The 18,983-nt window shown below is 45.2% G+C and overlaps 1 long non-coding RNA gene across 1 annotated transcript in view; it reads left to right on the forward strand.

The window, feature by feature from the left end:
• Nucleotides 1-4,908: 4,908 nt before the first annotated feature.
• LOC112605372 overlaps nt 4,909-18,983 on the forward strand; it is a 36,287-nt gene continuing 22,212 nt past the window's right edge. Inside the window, exon 1 of the long non-coding RNA XR_003115398.1 lies at nt 4,909-5,159. This is a non-coding gene — a long non-coding RNA (uncharacterized LOC112605372). The remainder of the gene's footprint in view (nt 5,160-18,983) is intronic.

Below are 18,983 nucleotides of genomic sequence, written 5' to 3' on the forward strand. Positions count from 1 at the left end.
GCCTCTGGGGTAGCTGGGACCACAGGTGCATGCCACCATGAAGGGCTAATTTTTTTATTTTGTAAATTTTTTGAAGAGACGGGGTTTTGTTATGTTGCCGAGGCTGTTGTCAAACTCCTAATCTCAAGCAATCCTCCCACCTTGGCCTCCTAAAGTGTTGGAATTATAGGCATGCCCCACTGTGCCTGGCTATATTACAGATTCCTGATGGAGCACCAGAATACAAAGTGGGATATTACAGAACCGGAATCCAGGAAAGAATACTTAACCATCACATGACTTGAGTAGACTCGAGGAGTTCAATCTCTCATAGCTATTCCCCTCACTTCCTCTCTTTCTATCCTCCCCATAATGCTTGCTTTACAATTTGAAGTTAAATTGATAGTATTTACATTTTTACTATGAAAATATTGTTCACTGAAGAACCAAGTAGTATATGGAGTACCTCCCTTTTTAAATAGAATGTTTTTGTTTCTTTTGGAGCTAATAATTTCTTCATTTTTTTTCTCTTTTGACTTGAATAGTACTATGTACATACATATTTTTTTAAATTAAGGTTTGTTAATCATTTTCTTTTGCCAGTGCTTATACAAACAGACAATCTGCATTTTCCTAACTGTAAAACTCCCTCCCATCACGCTCCATCTTCTGCTCCGGTTCTGAATGACTGTTTTTTGAGCCTCATATGCAGCTGTCATCCTGGGATGTGGTAGACTGCTTGTTAAACGTATTCACGGCACCTTCTTGCATGGGGATTATATTTCTGTGTCCCATTGATATCTGACTTTGTCACGTAATTTGCTTTGGCCAATGAAAAGTAAGTAGAAGTGTAAGTAGTGTGTATCACTCTGGAGAAGGAACTTTAGAACCAGGGAATGGTTTATCATGATCTCTTTAATTCTGTGCCATGACAGTTGTGTTTCAGATAAAGAATGCTACATCAAGTCAGATCTGGGGTAAAGAGGACAAGGAGCAGAGCTATAGCCAACCCACAGTTGACATGTAACAAGAAGACAGCCTCTGTAGTTGTATGCTACAGCCTGACCTACCCTATCTTGTTTAGGCCACACAACTGATGATTGTAGCCTTTCTGCACCGGCAGTTGCTATGTTCTGAATGTTTGTGTCCCTCTATAACTTGTATGTTGAAATCTAATTCCCAATGCAATGGGGTTACGAAGTGGGGCCCTTAGCAGGTGATTAGGTCATGAGGGCAGAGCTCTGATGAATGGGATTAGTGCCCTTATAAAAGGTCCAGGGGAGCTAGTTTGTCCCTTTCACCATGTGAGTATACATAGAAGACACCATCTATGAGGAATGGGCCCTCACAACACATTGAGTCTGTTGATGCCTTGATCTTGGACTTCTCAGCCTCCAGAACTGTGAGCAACACATTTCTATTGTTTATAACTTCCCCAGTCTAAGGCATTTTGTTATCGCGGCCCGAACATACTAGGACAGCCAATCTGTTCCTAGCTTGCTTGCTTGCTTGCTTATTTATTGTTTAATCTATTGTTTTGGTAGAGTATAACCTATTCCAGCTTCCTAAGAAGTGGTGCACAGAACATAAAACTTGTGAGTTCTTGCCTAAGTAAAATTTCCTTTCTTCTATCTTCACATTATTTAGCTAGTTTGGTTGGGTATAGTGGTCTATGTTAAAATTACTTTTAGAATTTTGAAGGTGTGGCTTCTTTGTTTTCTAACATTCTGTGTTGCTGTTAAGAAGTCTGATGCCATTTTGGTCCAATCCTTGGAAGAGAATTTTTTTTCCATAGAGGCTTTAAATTTTTTTTCTTATCCCAATGTATTGAAATTTTACTCTGATATAACTTACTGTGGCTGTTTTCTCATTTTTTCTCTGTATACTTTCAATCCTGGAACTGATGTTCTTTCCTTCTAGAAATTTTTTTTTTTAAAAAATGATTATGTCTTTGATAATTTCTCCCCTCTGTTTTATCTTTCTGTAATTAGCATTAGTCAGACATTAGATATTCTGGATTGATCCTGATGTTTCATCTTTTCTTTCCCATGTTCCAACTCTTTGTTGTTTAAAAAAAGGATGTTTGAAGATTCCTTATTTTCTGGTCCTTCTATTGAGTTTTCTATTTTAGCTGTGTTGTGTAATTCATAGGAATTTATGAGAGAATACAGAGGAGATGACTTTGGGGATTTAATTTATGACGTTTAGATTTAAAATTTACATAAATTTTGAAGTTACTGATGTTGGTGTCTTCCACTTCGCAACACCACCCTGGAGCTGACAGATGAGGATGACAGTTTCCAGAAAAGAAAATGAATTAAAGTAATAGCACGTCCTCCTAATTCCAGGTCAGCTTTTTTCCACCCCCAATGTTGTGCCTTTCCGTCTTATCGTAGCTGAAACTTCATTTCAATTCTAATAAAGGACACTTTTTAAATTAGCTTCTGAATGGAAGGAAGCAATGCAGATTGGTTAGGGCATCAATGAAAAGCAGGCACTTGGCCAGGTGCGGTGGCTCATACCTGTAATCCCAGCACTTTGGGAGGCCGAGGTGAGTGGATCACGAGGTCAGGAGATCGAGACCTTCCTGGCCAACATGGTGAAACCCTGTCTCTACTAAAGTACAAAAAATTAGCTGGGCATGGTGGTGCGCGCCTGTAGTCCCAGCTACTTGGGAGGCTGAGGCAGGGGAATTGCTTGAACTGGGGAGGCAGAGGTTGCAGTGAGCCAAGATCGCACCACCGCACTCCAGCCTGGTGACAGAGCAAGACTCCATCTCAAAAAAAAAAAAAAAAAGACAAAAGAAAAGCAGGCACTTATGTGATGGTGAGCTAGCATCACTTGGGGCTAAGATGAAAATCCAGTGCCTCTCTGGCTCTGACTCACACGGAATCTGTCAAGTTGTTTCATCTTTCTAGAAGTTGGTTTCTTCATCTACAAATTGAGGAGGTGGGAATAGGTCACTGCTCTTCAAACTCTTGAAGTTCCATGGGGTGCCGAGGGCCTCAGGGGCTCGGGGAGGGGGTGGAATGAGGGAAAGGGAGGTAGGGCTCTGGGTCCTTGCTTGGTTTCACCTGAACAGTTCCACTTGGTCCCGTTTTATGTATTTGGTTTTCATGTAGACTTTTGTTACTAAAAAAGGTTTTGTGACTAAATGTTTGGGAACCACTTGACCAAACTTCTGTAAGTTTTCTTTTGGCATTGTGCTTTTCCGGTACTCTGATTAGAGATGTTCTTTTAGGCTCTCAACTTTGACCGGCTGAAACTTAGAAGCCATCAAGCTCTCTGGCATTCCTATAAATTAGGATGCATGTGGAGATAATTACCATTCTGTAATTCTAAGCACTTGAATCCTGGTCAATTCTTTTTTTTATTATTTTACTTTATTTTATTTATTTACTTTTCTGAGATAGGGTCTGGCTCTGTAACCAAGGCTGGAGTGTAGTGGCATGATCTCTGCTCACTGCAACCTCTGCCTCCTGGGCTCAAGCGATCCTCCTACCTCAGCCTCCTGAGTAGTTGGGACTACAGGTACATGCCACCATGCCCGGCTAATTTTTGTATTTTTCATAGAGATGAGGGTTTTGCCATGTTGCCCAGGCTAGTCTTGAACTCCTGAGCTCAAGTGATCTGCCCACCTCAGCCTCCCAAAGTGCTGGGATTATGAATACTAGTCAATTCTTAAACTGTCTTTCAAATCAATTGTCTTACTGCAGACACTGTCACTCAATACATATTATCAATGCCAAATTGATAATTTGGTGGGATTATCAAAGGATCTAGTTTGGTGGGAAACTAGATCCTGCCATTTTCCTGATTAGACAATAGAGACAGGCTAAAGCAGAGTCTTAGCTGTCATTCTGCTGTCGGGATCCTGCTTCCCTCCACGGAGAGTCAAAGTCTGGATCTCAGGCCAGACGCAGACACAGGCTCAATACCTTTCATTCCCTTGGGTCTGGAGAGGGACAGAATAGACCAGCTTGTAGTCCCTTGCCCTTGGGAAGGAAACTGGTTTTCTGCTCTGTTCAACCATGTTTACTAATCATTAAAGGAAACAATAGATGTAGGCCAAATGCTGATATCAGATGAGGGGGTTGAGAGTGAGCAGATGAGTGTCGGAGCCTGGGATTAAGGAAGTCAAGGTCAGCAGTGGATCCCTCCGAGGCCCAGAGAAATGGCTTGTTCAGGGCACATCTGCTCTGAAAAGAGCCTGGTTACCTGGGGTGGGGGAGGCAGAGATTCGCTTCAAGATGTCTTAAAATTAGAATGCCCTTCCTAGAAAGCCCTTAGAGATTATGTGATTAAACCTCCTTATCTTACACACGGAAAAACTAAAACCTGTAGAAGGGACACCTCTTGCCTGCAGTCACCCACGATTAATGTTTTATTCCTCCCAGTCCACATTTGTGCAGTCCTCACATATCTCTGAACAGGGTACTTAAATTAGGTAACTGGCAAGGAACGAGGTTTTTTTGAGGAGGGAAGGTGAGGGGATTTTTTGACCTTTTGCCATCGCTGGAGAGGCAGAAGCCAACACACCATTAGCCAAACCCAGACCAAATTCATCATATTGTGAGACTCTAGACCCCACACCTGTCTAGGGACTGCAAAGAGCAGTCAGTGTATACAGGAATTCCCTCCTGCCTCCCCTGATTGTCAGCCCTCACCAGCCTAGGCCCATTGGTAAATTTATGTTGAGTTAAAAATACCACTACTACCACCAGCACATGCCAAATACACAGTCCCTGAAACACCTATGTACTGAAGCACCTACGTGGTGTTTAGCACTGATACAGTACCCTGCCCTTTCTGGGCCTGATAGTCTGGTTGTCTGATAGGAGCAGGGAACCCACAGATATCATCTACTTCTGTAAAATTCGTTCAATTAATGAGCATCCACCGAGAGAAGAAGGATCATTTTCAGCCTCCCTGACCACAGGCTTTGGTTTCAGGACAATGCAGATTGGGCAGCAGATCAAATAAAGCCGTCACCAGCCCATAGGACAGTCTCAAGGGGGTTAACTGTCCCTGTCCTCTACAATGGTTGCTGGGGAGCAATTTGCCCTTGAATCCTCCATACTGTCCCTAAATTGACAATTTCATTTCCTTCCAATCCCGCCCCCTGCCCTGAAGATCTGCTGAAGCTGCGAGTTCCATGTGAGAAGGCAGGAGGATAATAGGTGAGTTCCATCCATCCATCAGCCGTAATGGTCGCAGACACTCCAGGCCTTTTGTCTGCTGCTTTCCCGGAGGATGCAGGCTAGGGACCTGGGGTATTTACACTGCCTTTGTGTGTGTGGTTTTTAAATCAGCCCTCTTGTTTACATCCCAGCCTTTACCCAGGCTGTTTACTACCTTTGGAGGGGGCAGGCCACTAAGTCAACATGCATTAAGACCCAACATCAAAATGTCATAATACGAATGAGCAGGATTCTGAAAGGCCAGGGACATTGGCTGCTCTGTTGGGTCCTGTTTAGTCTGAGGGTAATGAAGAGCTCACAGATGACCTGATTTCATTAAACTAGGTCAGACTCAGCTGAAAAGCGGCTATGACTCTCACCCAGTTACACAGCCAGCTCTTCCTCTCTCCCTGCCTCCCTCCGCCCCCACCCCCACCTCGAGGCTTGAATGCTTTCTGGGAATTAACGCTGAGTTTTGTCAATACAGTAGCTAAATCTCCATGGAATAATTGGACCTTTCCCTTCGGCTTCTGTTTGTGCAGTGGCGAGGCCAGGCATGGGAGAGAAGGGGGTGGACTTTAACGCAGGACGTATGATTCAGTTGTAGCAGTTTGAGCCAGACATTCTGAGTTACAGCATCTTATCTGAGGGCTGTATTGACGGAAGCAGCTGAACTGACTCAAAGAGGAGTTACCATGCAAACAAGGCTTTCAATGTGTCCTGGCTCACCAGCAACACACAGGCCCTCTGCATCTTCAGAAGGCTCCTGGTGGGGAGTAGGAAAGGGACCAGGCAGAGGGTGGAGGCAGGAAGGAGTGGTGTCCGAAGGCTGCTGAGGGAGGAGGCGTGGTCCTGCCCCTGTCCCTCCTTGCCAGGGAAAGACTGAGTCTGTGGTGGGCATTCCAGGCAGGCAGAATTCAGTTCATCCACATAGAAGAAAGCGTTTCTAACAATTAAATTGTCTGAAGATTGGATGGGCTGTCAGATGAGCTCACTTATACTTTATTAAGCATCTACTATGTCTCAGACCTTATGCTGGGGACCTTGCTCTGAGCTCTGCAACATCTCAGTTCATAAGAGATAAGGAAACCGAGGTTTAGAAGTAAGTGACTCATGTAAGGTACCAAAACTAATATGAGGCAGATACAGGATTTGAACCCAGATCTTTCTATATCCGTACTCCTTCCACTGTCTGCACTGCCCCCACCTCTTGTTCAGGGCACATGGGGGATGCCTTAGTTTTGCTCCATGATATCTGAGGCCTTACCTATGAAACTAAAAGGTTGAGGGCTGAGATCACTGAAGGCTTGCTGTGTCACATGCCTGGTGGTGAATGCTGGCTGTTGGCTGGGGGTCTCAGTTCCTCTCCACGTGGACTTCAGCCTGTGGACTCTCCATGTGAGTTGCTTGGGCTTCCTCACAGCATGGTGACTGGGTTCCAAGGGTGAGCGTCCCAAGAGAGAAGATAAAGTTGGAGCACTTTTTCAGTCTATTCTTGAAAGTCACACAGTGTCACTTCTGCACACTGGTATTAGATAGCATTCATTAGAAGCAAGTTACTAAACTTGCCTTATGTTCCAAGGGGAGGGAAATTAAACTCAATCTTTTTTTTTTTTTTTAAGATAATACCTTTTAAAAAAATTTTCTCTGATTATAAAAGTAATGCATGAGTAAGGCAAAAACTCGAAACATTATTATGTAGAGCGTATGACACCCTTATGCTAAATTCCCAAACCAAAGAATCATCAATATGTGTTGTTTTCTTGTTGCTTTTTGTATATTACTATTGCTTTCTGAATATTACTATTTGTATTAGGGTTCTCTAGAGGGTCATTATATTAGGGACATCTGTATTAGGGTTCTCTAGAGTATATATGAAGGGGAGTTTATTAAAGAGTGTTGACTCACATGATCACAAGGTGAAGTCCCACAATAGGCCATCTGGAAGCTGAGGAGCAAGGAAGCCAGCCTGAGTCCCAAAACCTCAAAAGTAGGGAAGCCAACAGTGCAACCTTCAGTCTGTGGCGAAGGCCCAAGAGCCCCTGGAAAACCACTGGTGTAAAATCCAAGAGTCCAAAAGCTGAAGAACTTGGAGTCTGACGTTCGAGGGCAGGAAGCATCCAGCACAGGGGAAAGATGAAGGCCGGAAGACTCAGCGAGTCTGCTCTTTCCATCTTTTTCTGCCTGCTTTATTCTAGCTGCACTGGCAGCTGATTAGATGGTGCCCACCCAGATCAAGGGTGTGACCGCCTCTCCCAGTCCAGTGATTCAAATGTTCATCTCCTTTGGCAACACCCTCGCAGACACACCCAGGATCAATACTTTTCATCCTTCAATCCAATCAAGTTGACACTGAATATTAACCATCACACTATTCTAAGTAGTCGTATGACATGGTTAAAGTGGTATTTTAGAAAGATCACTTTGGTGGCAGCAGTAATTAGAGGGAGAGAAACTGAGGTCCAGGAGACTACCAAGGGGTTAGCATCATTATTTAACAAATATATGAATACCTTCAATGTTGGCTTCTCATAGTCAAGTCTGAAGATAAGAGGGGACTGCTTTAGAGGAACAGAAAAAAATTAAAGAGGAATGGATGAATTCAAGAGACACTTTCAAGGAAGGTTCATTAGGGTTAGTGACTGGATTGTGATTGGGGCAAAGGAGAAAGAGGAGCAAAAGGTGCCTGGGGATTTCAAGTGTGAGTCTTTGGGAGAGCCACCCATTATCAGCTCGAGGCAAGTCAGGGATGGAAGCTCAGTTTTGGGGAGAGAGATGAGCAGGATGTATTTGGACTGAACTGTCAGAAATCACTACGTTTAGGAGCTAAGCAGAGAAGCCACTCAAAGCGATAGGCAAAGAACAGCCAGGTTTGGGTAGACAGAAGCAAGAGCATGCAGGCCCAGAGCAGAGGGGAAGAGATTCAGAGAGGGTGGCTACAGTGCCAGGTGCCGTAGATGTCTCAAAGAGAGTAAGGCTTGGGAAAGGTGATGGGCCTATAGAGGCGAGCAGTCATGGTTGACTGAGCATCCTTGATGCCAGTGAAATGGCAGAGGCAGAATCCAGATTACAAGGGCAATAGAGTTTAAATAGCTCTAAACTCAATCTTTTGATGAGAGGTGTGGCAAGGTTCTAGAAAACCACATGGAACCAGAAGTATTGCTGAGACCTTTTTGGGAAAATATAACCTAAAACAGTATTCAAAATCCTTAACCTTGTGTTCTAGTATGTAAGAGGCTGAAAGACTACCTCCTAGGGTTGTAGGCTTAAGCCCCAGGTTTCCCAGACTTTTTGGATCATGGTGCTCCTAGGCCAAAAAGATACATAACAGTTCTGTTTAAGTGGTTATATAAAAAAGACAAGTATCTCCTAATTAACTAGTAGCTATTTGAAATAATAATACCCATACATGGAAAGAAAAAGTACTGTTTTTATTTCTTTCGCAAATAACTACAAGTCACAGGATGTGTGAGCCAGCTGGGCGCTATGCACCTTCTGAGATCTTGGAATCTGATGGGCCACTACCACCTTCACCTCCCGTTCCGCATTGGTTTTCACACTGCACATGCCTGTTATCCCAGCAACCACCTCAAACTCAACTTTTGCGAGGATATGATGTCCTTGAAAGGGATGCAGCCCAATCTGATGCTGAAATGGTGAGCAGCCTGGAGCTCACAGCTGTATGTTGGCCTGTGGGTGTTGGGTATGGCTTCTACATTTAAAATACTCTTCAGGTTGGGTGTGGTGGCTCACGCCTGTAATCCCAGCACTTTGGGAGTCTGAGGTGAGTGGATCCCCTGAGGTCAGGAGCTCAAGACCAGCCTGAGCAACATGGTGAACCCCATCTCTACTAAAAACACAAGATTAGTTGGGCATGGTGGTCCATGCCTGTAATCCCAGCTACTTGGGAGGCTGAGGCAGGAGAATCGCTTGAACCTGGGAGGTGGAGGCTGCAGTGGGCTGAGATCGCACCACTGCACTCCAGTCTGGGCAACAAGGGCAAAACTCTGTCTCAAAAAAAACAAAATGAAAAAAAACAACTCTTCAGTGCTCTTGTGAGTTTGCCGTGGGCCTCAGGGTACCTCATCACACAGTTTGGGAAGTGGGTTTAAACATAGTGGATCCAGAATGAGGGACTGTTTAATGTGCCAAAGTGATCGTTTCCTAACACACGCCAAAATTCCTAACAAGGTTATTCAGATTTCACATTTCTAGGATGTACTGAACTTGGATAATTCAGAGTTGAGGGCGGTGAAGCTGATTTGTCCAAACTGATGAATTTTAAGGAACCGCCTTGGCTTTCACATATAACAGGTAAGAAACAACAATCTCCTCCCCTTATCTCAGGGAAGGTGAGCTATGAGTTATATACTGTCTTTAAGAAATTGACAATTGCCTTGAGAAATGTCACACGTAGAGACTGAGGGAAAGATAGGAGGGGGAAAATGAAACATACACAGGTTGAGAAAATTGCCCAAGCCAGGTAACATGGGTAGAAAAAAACGGAGCAATGTTTCATTCCCAGGTTACCTAAAGAACCTTCCCACTATCGCTGGGTGTGGCGGCTCACACCTGTAATCCCAGCACTTGGGAGGTAGAGGCAGGTGGATCACCTGAGGTCAGGAGTTCGAGACCAGCCTGGCCAACACGGTGAAACCCCATCTCTACTAAAAATACAAAAATTAGCCAGGCATGGTGGCACACACCTATAGTCCCAGCTACTTGGGAGGCTGAGGCAGGAGAACCCAGAGGTGGAGGTTGCAGTGAGCCGAGATTGCGCCATTGCACTCCAGCCTGGGTGACAGAGTAAGACCCTGTCTAAAAAGAAAAAAAAAAAAAGAAAGAAAGAACCTTCCTAGAGTGCTGCCCAATATAAGACGAAATTTTACATGAACTGGAAACAATTAGGATTAACCCACCCAACCTCCACACCAAAATCGTTTCTGTAACGCCTGAAGTTAAATGAACCCAGAACATTGACATATTTTCCAAAGCAATTTCTTATTTAGCTCAGAACTTTACATGTGACCTCAATAAGGTCATTTTATGGCTCTTAGTTTCCTTAAATAGAGCACCAAAGTTGTAAAAAGGCGCATTTTTTTCTCTAAGGTTACTTAGCAAATTACAAATGAAAGAGGAAATATACATGCGACTAGAGAGTTCATCACCTTACTGCACTAGAAAATATGGCCCAATTTCTCTCTCTCTTTCTTGTTCATAATTCTCAGACAAGACAATAGGAGTCATGTGATGTGACTGAGAAATTGGGCCAGTTAAAAATAGAAGGTGCACTTCACCAAGTTCATTAGAAAGTGCAAGTTTCATTGTTGATTGCTGTTCATTTATCTCTGCCTGCTGCATCTGTGAGGGAGGCAAGAGACAATTGCAGATTCTGAGAGCTGGAGCCCCCCACCTGCCTCGTTCTATTTCCTGGCCTGGCCGAGCAGCAATGCCCAGGAGCTCACCTGAGCCCCGTGAACTCTCTCTTGGTCCTCAGGGAACTCTCTTCTCTGGTTGGCAGCGGTTTTAGTTGGGAGAGAGCTCTAGCTGGCTCCTCTTTCCTCCCAATGGGAGTGCTCAACATCGGCTTTTCTAAATGGGAAACGAATGTCTCCAGCCTCACGTATGCAACGTAGTGTCTGTACTTTTCCCCTTGCAGAGTTCTGAAGGTCTTAACAAGCCTTGCCTGCATAGCAACTGGCAGGTGGGAGAGGAGAGAGTCCACATTGAGATCTGCCAATTTCATAAATGGAACTGAGTCCTCCCCTCAGCAGCTCAGAGTGAGCACCCACTATGGGTCCAGCAATGCCTGGGGCCACAGATCTAGAAAGGATGATGATATACACTTGCAAGCCTTGCGGGGTTCCCAGGACAGAGGGTCCAAGGAAGGCCCGGCCAGGCCCAGAACTCGCAGACCTGATTCCCTCTGACAGTGGTCAACATTCTTCACATTAGGGTTTGCAAATGGTCTCATTTAACCAGGTATTCTCACCTCCTCCCCACTTTTTTTTTCCACTTTCAATTTTTATTTTAGAATCAGGTGGTACATGTGCAGATTTGTTGCAAAGGTATATTGTGTGAGGCTGAAGTTTAGAGTACGAGTGAATCCGTCACTCTGATAGATTTTTTTCAGCCTTTGCCCTCCTCCCTCCCTGTCACCCCTTGTATCCTCCAGTGTCTATTGTTCCTATTTTTATGTCCATGTGTACCCAATGTTTAGCTCCCACTTATAAGTGAGAATATGTGGTACTTAGTTTTCTGCTCCTGTATTGATCCTTTTGGAATAATGGCCTCCAGCTGTATCCATATTGCTGCAAAGGACATGATTTCATTCCTTTTTACAGATGCATACTATGCCATGGGGTATATGTATCACATTTTCTTTATCCAATTCACCATTGATGGGCACCTGGGTTGATTCCGTGTCTTTGCTGTTATCTCCTCCTTGTTTTACAGATAAACAAGTTAAGGCCCTGAGAGGAGAAGTGGTCAGACTGCACTAGGACCCTTTCCTGTCAGGGTGGGTGACCTGTCCTTTGTAGCAGATCCCTTCCTTCGATGGTATAGGAAGAGGGTGTGTGTCCTAAGCCTGGGCTCCCTCTGCAGAGAGTGCTGAGTCTGGGATGGGCAGGCACATTTGGGCCAGGCTGCTCTTCCTAAAGTTATCACAGAAGCCATGGTTCTGCTTATACCCTACGAGTCCCTCTGAGTTGAGGCCAACTGAACAGCAGACACAGAAGCCAGCAGATGGAGGTTCAGTCTCAGCCGTGCTGCTGATGAGGGTGGCATTCAGAGCTCCATGGCGAGAGTCTGGCTTCCTCACCCCCCACCTTCCAAGTTTATACTTTGAGACAACCTGCCCGAGGAGGAGCTGGGGGCCACCAAGCTGTGCTGTTTTCCCATGGTTTCTGCCTCACCCTGTCTAGCCCATTTGTTGGAAGCATGAGGGATGAAGCTCCCATTCTGTGTGCAGCAGGTGGGCCAGGCCCTGACCTTTCAATGCTCATCCTACAGGTGCATGGGTAGATGGAACACCCCAGCTGGTCAGGCAGGCCCCCGGAGGGCCGAGCCACTCAGCCTGCCTCACAGTCAGGTAAGCCTGCTCCTTCCTTAGCATTAGTGGTGAGTGGCAGGGGGCCCTAGTGTCTCACCTCCTCATTTTTCCTTTTTGGGAGAGAATGCACAGGTTCCCCCAATGGTCACCAAGTAGGGGGCAGCCTCCTCTTATTTTGCCTTTAGTTTACCCTAAGCTGAGGGGCCTCATGCCATGTGCCCTGTGCACACGGGGTGCCCCAGCAGTGTAGACTGCATGGCCCGTGGTGCTGGCTTGAGCTGTGGTGGAAGAAGCCTAAACCACAAGTCAACTCACAAAGGGCTGATTCTTCACTGCTGTCCAGGGCTGTGGCACTGGGGAGCCCACCCAGCAGGTACAGCAGTTTGTCCTGAGAGCAGCTGGCCCCACCTGCTCTCCAGGTGGACTTTCAAGCTTCAGCTCTTGCAAAGTGGCTTGTCAATGGGACACGCCCACTGGGTCCCCACCTGGTGTTCTTTTGGACAATTAATCTTAGGGCAGCTGGTGGAAGGAGCCTTGGAGAGAGGGAGCACAGGGTGGGGTGGGGTGAGGGTGGGAGGAGAGTGTTAGAATCGCTCATTTGAGACTTTTTTTGTTTTGTGGTGTTTTGTTTGAGATGGAGTTTCGCTCTTGTCACCCAGGCTGAAGTGCAATGGTGCGATCTTGGCTCACTGCAACCTCCGCCTCCTGGGTTCAAGTGATTCTCCTGCTTCAGTCTCCCTAGTAGCTGAGCTTACAGGTGGATGCCAAGATGCCCAGCTAATTTTTGTATTTTTAGTAGAAACGGGGTTTCACCATGTTGGTCAGGCTGGTTTCAAACTCCTGGCCTCAGGCAATCAGCCTGCCTTGGCCTTCCAAAGTGCTGGGATTATAGGCATGAGCCATGGCGCCCAGGCCATTTGAGGGATTTTAAGATACGTATGTCTGCACCAGCTCCTTCCACTGCCTGAAAATGAAGCTAGGCCAGGTTACTATTAGAATATCTAAGAAGGGGGATGTTCTACAGCATGTCTTTTACCCGCTAAAGTAGAAACAGAAAACAGAGTCTTGAGGGCATCACTAGGAGACTGGTAGCTTTCTCTGAGTGATGATGAAGGCAGATTCCTACAGAAAAAATAGCCTTTACTACTCTTTCTAGGTTCTCCTCATTTGGCCCATTCCTAAAATACAGGATCCTGCTGCTGAGTGACTCCCCTAGGACATGATGACCTCCATCCTCTTCCTCCTCTCGCTCCCGCTCTTCCCTCTATCCTCTTCCTCCTCTCGCTCCCACTCTTCCCTCTATCCTCTTCCTCCTCTCGCTCCCGCTCTTCCCTCCTCCTCTTCCCTAGACCTCAGCTAAAAATAGGATGCTATGCCAGGGTAAGAGAGGATCTTTGTGTTTTATAGTTGAGGAAACTGAGGTCCAGAGTGGGGAAAAAGTCAAGAGGCCTTTTGGGCATTCTAGGTATGTACTGATAGGTCCAAAATGAATTGGTAGAAATTGAATTTCGGCATAGAGAAAAATAAGCATTTTCTGAGTCACAACATCCTTATGTAGGAAGCAGTGTCCTCGGTGCGGTCCTGGTCCAGTTATGGTACATGGAGCCTGTACCATGTGAGGGATGTGGTGTGTAACTTATCTCCCATGTTGATCTTCTGTAAAATGGGGGTATTCGCTTGTCTATGTTCTGGGACTCTCGCCAGTGGTAGGTGAGCTGCTGTATGGAAAAGGGCTATGATTGGACCTGGTGCATTAAGACACACCATTCATTCATTTCCACAGGGTAGCAGATATGGTAGTTAGGATGTGGGTTCTGGAGCTATACCATCTGAGTTCTGATCCCAGCTCTGCACTTTACTAGCTTTGTGACTTTAGGTGAGTTATTTTACCTCTCTGGTCCTCAAATGTCTTGTCTATAAAATGAGGATAATAATGGTATCACCTCAGAGGGTCAATATGAGGATCAAATAAGTAAACCACCAAGAACAGTGCCTGGCACATAAGTTCTCAATAAATGTTAGCTGCTATGATAAACATTATGGGCAAACCATGAGTGTTACCATTATAATTGTTGTTCCATCTTCCAGAGTCTCAGGGCTCTGAGTGATGATGAAGGCAGATTCCTACAGAAAGTTAGGATTGATGAAAAATCCACCCAGCTCACCATCAATGGGGATGTCCAGGGAGATACTGAACAATTATTTTTTCATGCTAACAAGAGGACTCTTGCATGAAAGCAGAACGTAAAGCTAATTTCCCCTTCAAAGACTCTATGTTTCAAAAACAACACTGAATTTTTCAGGTATTTAAACAAGTGGGTAAGGGGCTGGGCACAGTAGCTCACACCTAAAATCCCAATGCTTGGGGCCAGGAGTTTGAGAACAGCTTGGGCAACATAGCAAGACCCTTATCTCTACAAAAAATTTTTTTAAAAAATTAGCTGGGCATGGTGTTAGGTGCCTGTAGTCCTAGCTACTCAGGAGGCTGAGGTGTGAGGATCACTTGAGCCTGGGAATTTCAGGTTACTGTGAGCTATGATTGTATCACAGCACTCCAGCCTAGGCTACAGAGTGAGACCCTAGCTCTAATACATATATATATATAAAATTATATATAATTATATGTATTATATATATTTATATATATATTAAAAAGGGCAAGAAGGCATTGCATCTCCTTTTAAAGAAGTTGATCTTTATCTTCTCCCACCTGGCCATTCAATGCTTTCAGAATACCTTCTATGTGACAGACACTCTATAGGCACTTGGGACCAGAGCTAGATGAGGTGCAACTTTTGCCTTCAAGAGAGACAGATATACAAGCCCATGTTTTTAGGACATGGTATTGGATACAAGGAACCTTTCAGGGGCAGTGTGGGCAAAGGGAGTTCTGTGACTACTTCTGGGGAATTCTGACAGAGAAGTCTTCCGAGAAAGAAAACCACTAGTCCTGGGTTCCGAAAGAGAGGTGGGAGTGTCCCAGGCAGGAAAGAGGGGAAGGACATTCCCAGAGGAGGAAACACCATCTTCTCTCTTCCTCCCTGATGGCATTGTGAGACTGAGACCATGATGGCAGTTTAAGTGCTTTGCAAAATAGCAAATGAGAAGGGTTATCGACAAGCCAACCAGTGTGCCTCTGACTTTGCAAGAAGCTGCTGGCCCCTGTTTTGGGAGCCACCAGCATGTCTGAGGTTTGCTGTTAATGATCTCAAAGCTGAGGGCTTATGCCTAATATCAGACATCCCCTCCCTGAGGGGATACCAGCCAAGATGATCCCTGTGTTTCTGAAACGTAGAAGAAATAAACCTCATTTCCATCTTTACCTCATGCTTTATAAATGTCAAGAAAGGCCCAACATTGCTCACATCCCCACCGCCAACTCAGATCCATTCAAATCAAAAGAGGAGATCAAATCCCCCACCTTGGAAAGCTTCTGGAATCCAATAGTCCAATAGCCTCTGCCCTCATTGCATAATTGCATCCATCCCCACATCATAGTCAAGTCAGGTGTGAGTTTCAGTTAACCTGGGAGAAGGTATTAAAGGCTGAGTGCCCGCCAATTACCTCCATAGAGGCAGAGCCTAGGACCAGAGAATAGAAACAACCATTATGTCAGGCATGTGTGATTACAGGAGAAAGGAGAATTCAGGTGGGAGAATTATGGGGAGAGGAGGAGAAAGCAGAGCCTTAGGGATTATGTGTCCCAGTGGCCTTTGTAGGAGCCTGGCCGATCTTGCTGCCTCTGATCTGGTGACCACAGGAGCTGTGCCAGCAAGGCTCAGGACCACAGATGGCTCCAGCCTGGTGCAGTAGAAAAAGCAGGGTATTTGAAATCACCAAGACCTGAGCTAGAGTCATGGCAGGGGCTCTAGTCAGCTGCATGACTGTTCACAGATGACTTATATAAATCTTCATTTCCTTACTGGTAAAATGAGGCTAATAAAATTTACCTCCAAAGGTAGTAGGTTTTAAACAATATAATGAAAGTAAAGATGCAGGCATAGTGCTAGCTACAGAGACATAGCAGGTGATCAGTAGATGTTCAGGCATCAAGGAACAGACATTTACTGAACACCTACCAAGAGTCTCACCTGTTGGACTGACTGTCCCTGATCATCATTGTCCAAATGTATGTCATTCACTCACTCAATAAACATTTATTGAGATAAACTATATGTCAAGCACTGAAATATGCTCTGGGGCTGCAGACTCATACATAATAGGTGTCTTTGTGGAGTTCACACATTATATCCACAAAGATTCTTTTTGCAGCCTTGTCCATAAATGTTGGAAATAACCTGGAGGCCCAACAACAAGGGATTAGTAAAGTAGATGATGGCTTGTCCAGTCAAAGAAGTATTCATGTATGGCAATACTGACAATTGCTTATCACATATGAACTGAAATAAACAGGAAAAGAAATTCTAAATACAATTAAGCTTTGTTATTCACAATAGTTGTGTTTTATAAGTTTATTCATCTGTTCTTACATTACTAACAAAGACACACCTGAGACTAGGAAACTTATAAAGGAAAGAGGTATAATTGACTCACAGTTCTGCAGGGCTGGGAATGCCTCAGGAAACTTACAATCATGGCAGAAGGGGAAGCAAACACATCCTTCTTCACATGGCAGCAGGAACGAGAAGAATGAGTGCCCAACAAAGGGGGAAGCCCCTTATAAAAACATCAGCTCTTGTGAGAACTCACTATCACAAGAACAAGATGGGGGAAACTGCTCCTATGATTTAATTATCTCCACCTGGTCCCTCCCAGGACATGTGGGGATTATGGAAACTATAATTCAAAGTGAGATTGGGTGGGGAAACAGCCAAACCATATCATTTTGCCCCTGGCCCCTCCCAAATCTCTTGTTCTCATGATTCAAAACACAATTATCCCCTTCCAACCATCCCCCAAAGCTTAACTCATTCCAGCATTAACTCAAAAGTCCAAGCCCACTTTGGGAGGCCGAGGTGGGCGGATCACCAGGTCAGGAGATCGAGACCACGGTGAAACCCCGTCTCTACTAAAAATAGAAAAAATGAGCCGGGCGCAGTGGTGGGCACCTGTAGTCCCAGCTACTCGGGAGGCTGAGGTGGGAGAATGGCGTGAACCCCGGAGACGGAGCTTGCAGTGAGCCGAGATTGTGCCACTGCACTCCAGCCTGGGCGACAGAGCGAGACTCCATCTCAAAAAAAAAAAAAAAAAAAAAAAAAGTCCAAGCCCAAAGTCTTATCTAGGACAAGGCAAGTCCCTTCTTCCTCTGAGTCTGTAAAATCAAAAGCAAGTTAGTTACTTACTAAATACAATGGTAGTACAGGCATTGGGTAAATACACCCATTTCAAGTGGGAGAAATTGGCCCAAACAAAGGAGTTACAGGCCCCTTGCAAGTATGAAATCCAATAGTGCAGTCATTAAACCTTAAAGTTCCAAAATGATCTCCTTCGACTCCACTTCTCACATCCAGGTCATGCTGATGCAAGGGGTGAGCTCCCATGGCCTTGGGCAGCTCTGCCTCTGTGGCTTTGCAGGGTATAGCCCCACTCCCAGCTGCTTTCATGGGCTGGTGTTGAGTGCCTGTGGCTTTTTCAGGAGCATAGGGCAAGCTGTTGGTGGATCTACCATTCTGGGGTCTGGAGGATTGTAGCTCTCTTCTCACAGCTCCACTGGGCAGTTGTTCTAGTGGGGACTCTCTTTGGGGGCTCTGACCCCACATTTTCCTTCTGCACTGCCCTACTAGCAGAGGTTCTATGTGAGGGCTCCGCCCCTGCAACAAACTTCTGCCCGGACATGAAGGCAGTTCCATGCATTTTCTGAAATCTAGGTGGAGGTTCTGAAACCTTAATTCTTGACTTCTGTGTACCCACAGGTTCAACACCACATGTAAGCCACAACGCTTGGGGCCTGCACCCTCTGAGTCAATGGTATGTGCTGTATGTTGGCCCCTTTTAGCCATGGCTACAGCTGAAGCAGCTGGGACTTAGGGCATCATGTCCCTAGGCTGCATAGAGCAGTGGGGTCCTGGGCCTAGCCCAGAAAACCATTGTTTCCTCCTAAGCCTCTAGGCTTGTGATGGGAGGGGCTGCAGTGAAGATCTCTGACATGCCCTGGAGACATTTGCCACATTGTCTTAGTGATTAACATTTGGCTTCTCATTACTTACACAAATTTCTGCAGCCAGCTTGAATTTCTCCCCAGAAAATGGGTTTTTCTTTTCTGTCACATCATCAGGCTGCAGATTTTCCAAACTTTCTAAACTTTCATGCTCTGCTTCTTGAACACCTTTCCACTTAGAAATTTCTTCTGCCAGATACTCTAAATTCAAGTTCAAAGTTCCACAGATCTCTAGGGCAGGGGAAAAATGTAGCCAGTCCCTTTGCATAGCAAAAGTGACCTTTACCCCAGTTCCCAACAAGTTCCTCATCTCTATCTGAGACCACCTCAGCCTGGACGTCATTGTTCATATCACTGTCAGCATTTTGGTCTAAGCCATTCAAGTCTCTAGAAAGTTCCAAACTTTGCCACATTTTCCTGTCTTCTTCTGAGCTCTCCAAATGGTTCCAACTTCAGCCTGTTATCTAGTTCCAAAGTTGCTTCCACATTTTTGGGTATCTTTACAGCAGCACCCCATTCTGAGTACCAATTTACTGTATTAGTCTGTTTTCATGCTGCTAATAAAGACATACCCTAGACTGGGTTATTTATTAAAAAAAGAGATTTAATTGGCTCACAGTTCTGCACGGCTGAGGAGGCCTCAAGAAATGTA

This window comes from Theropithecus gelada, chromosome 13 (genome assembly GCF_003255815.1).
Source record: "Theropithecus gelada isolate Dixy chromosome 13, Tgel_1.0, whole genome shotgun sequence".
Lineage (NCBI taxonomy): Eukaryota > Metazoa > Chordata > Mammalia > Primates > Cercopithecidae > Theropithecus > Theropithecus gelada.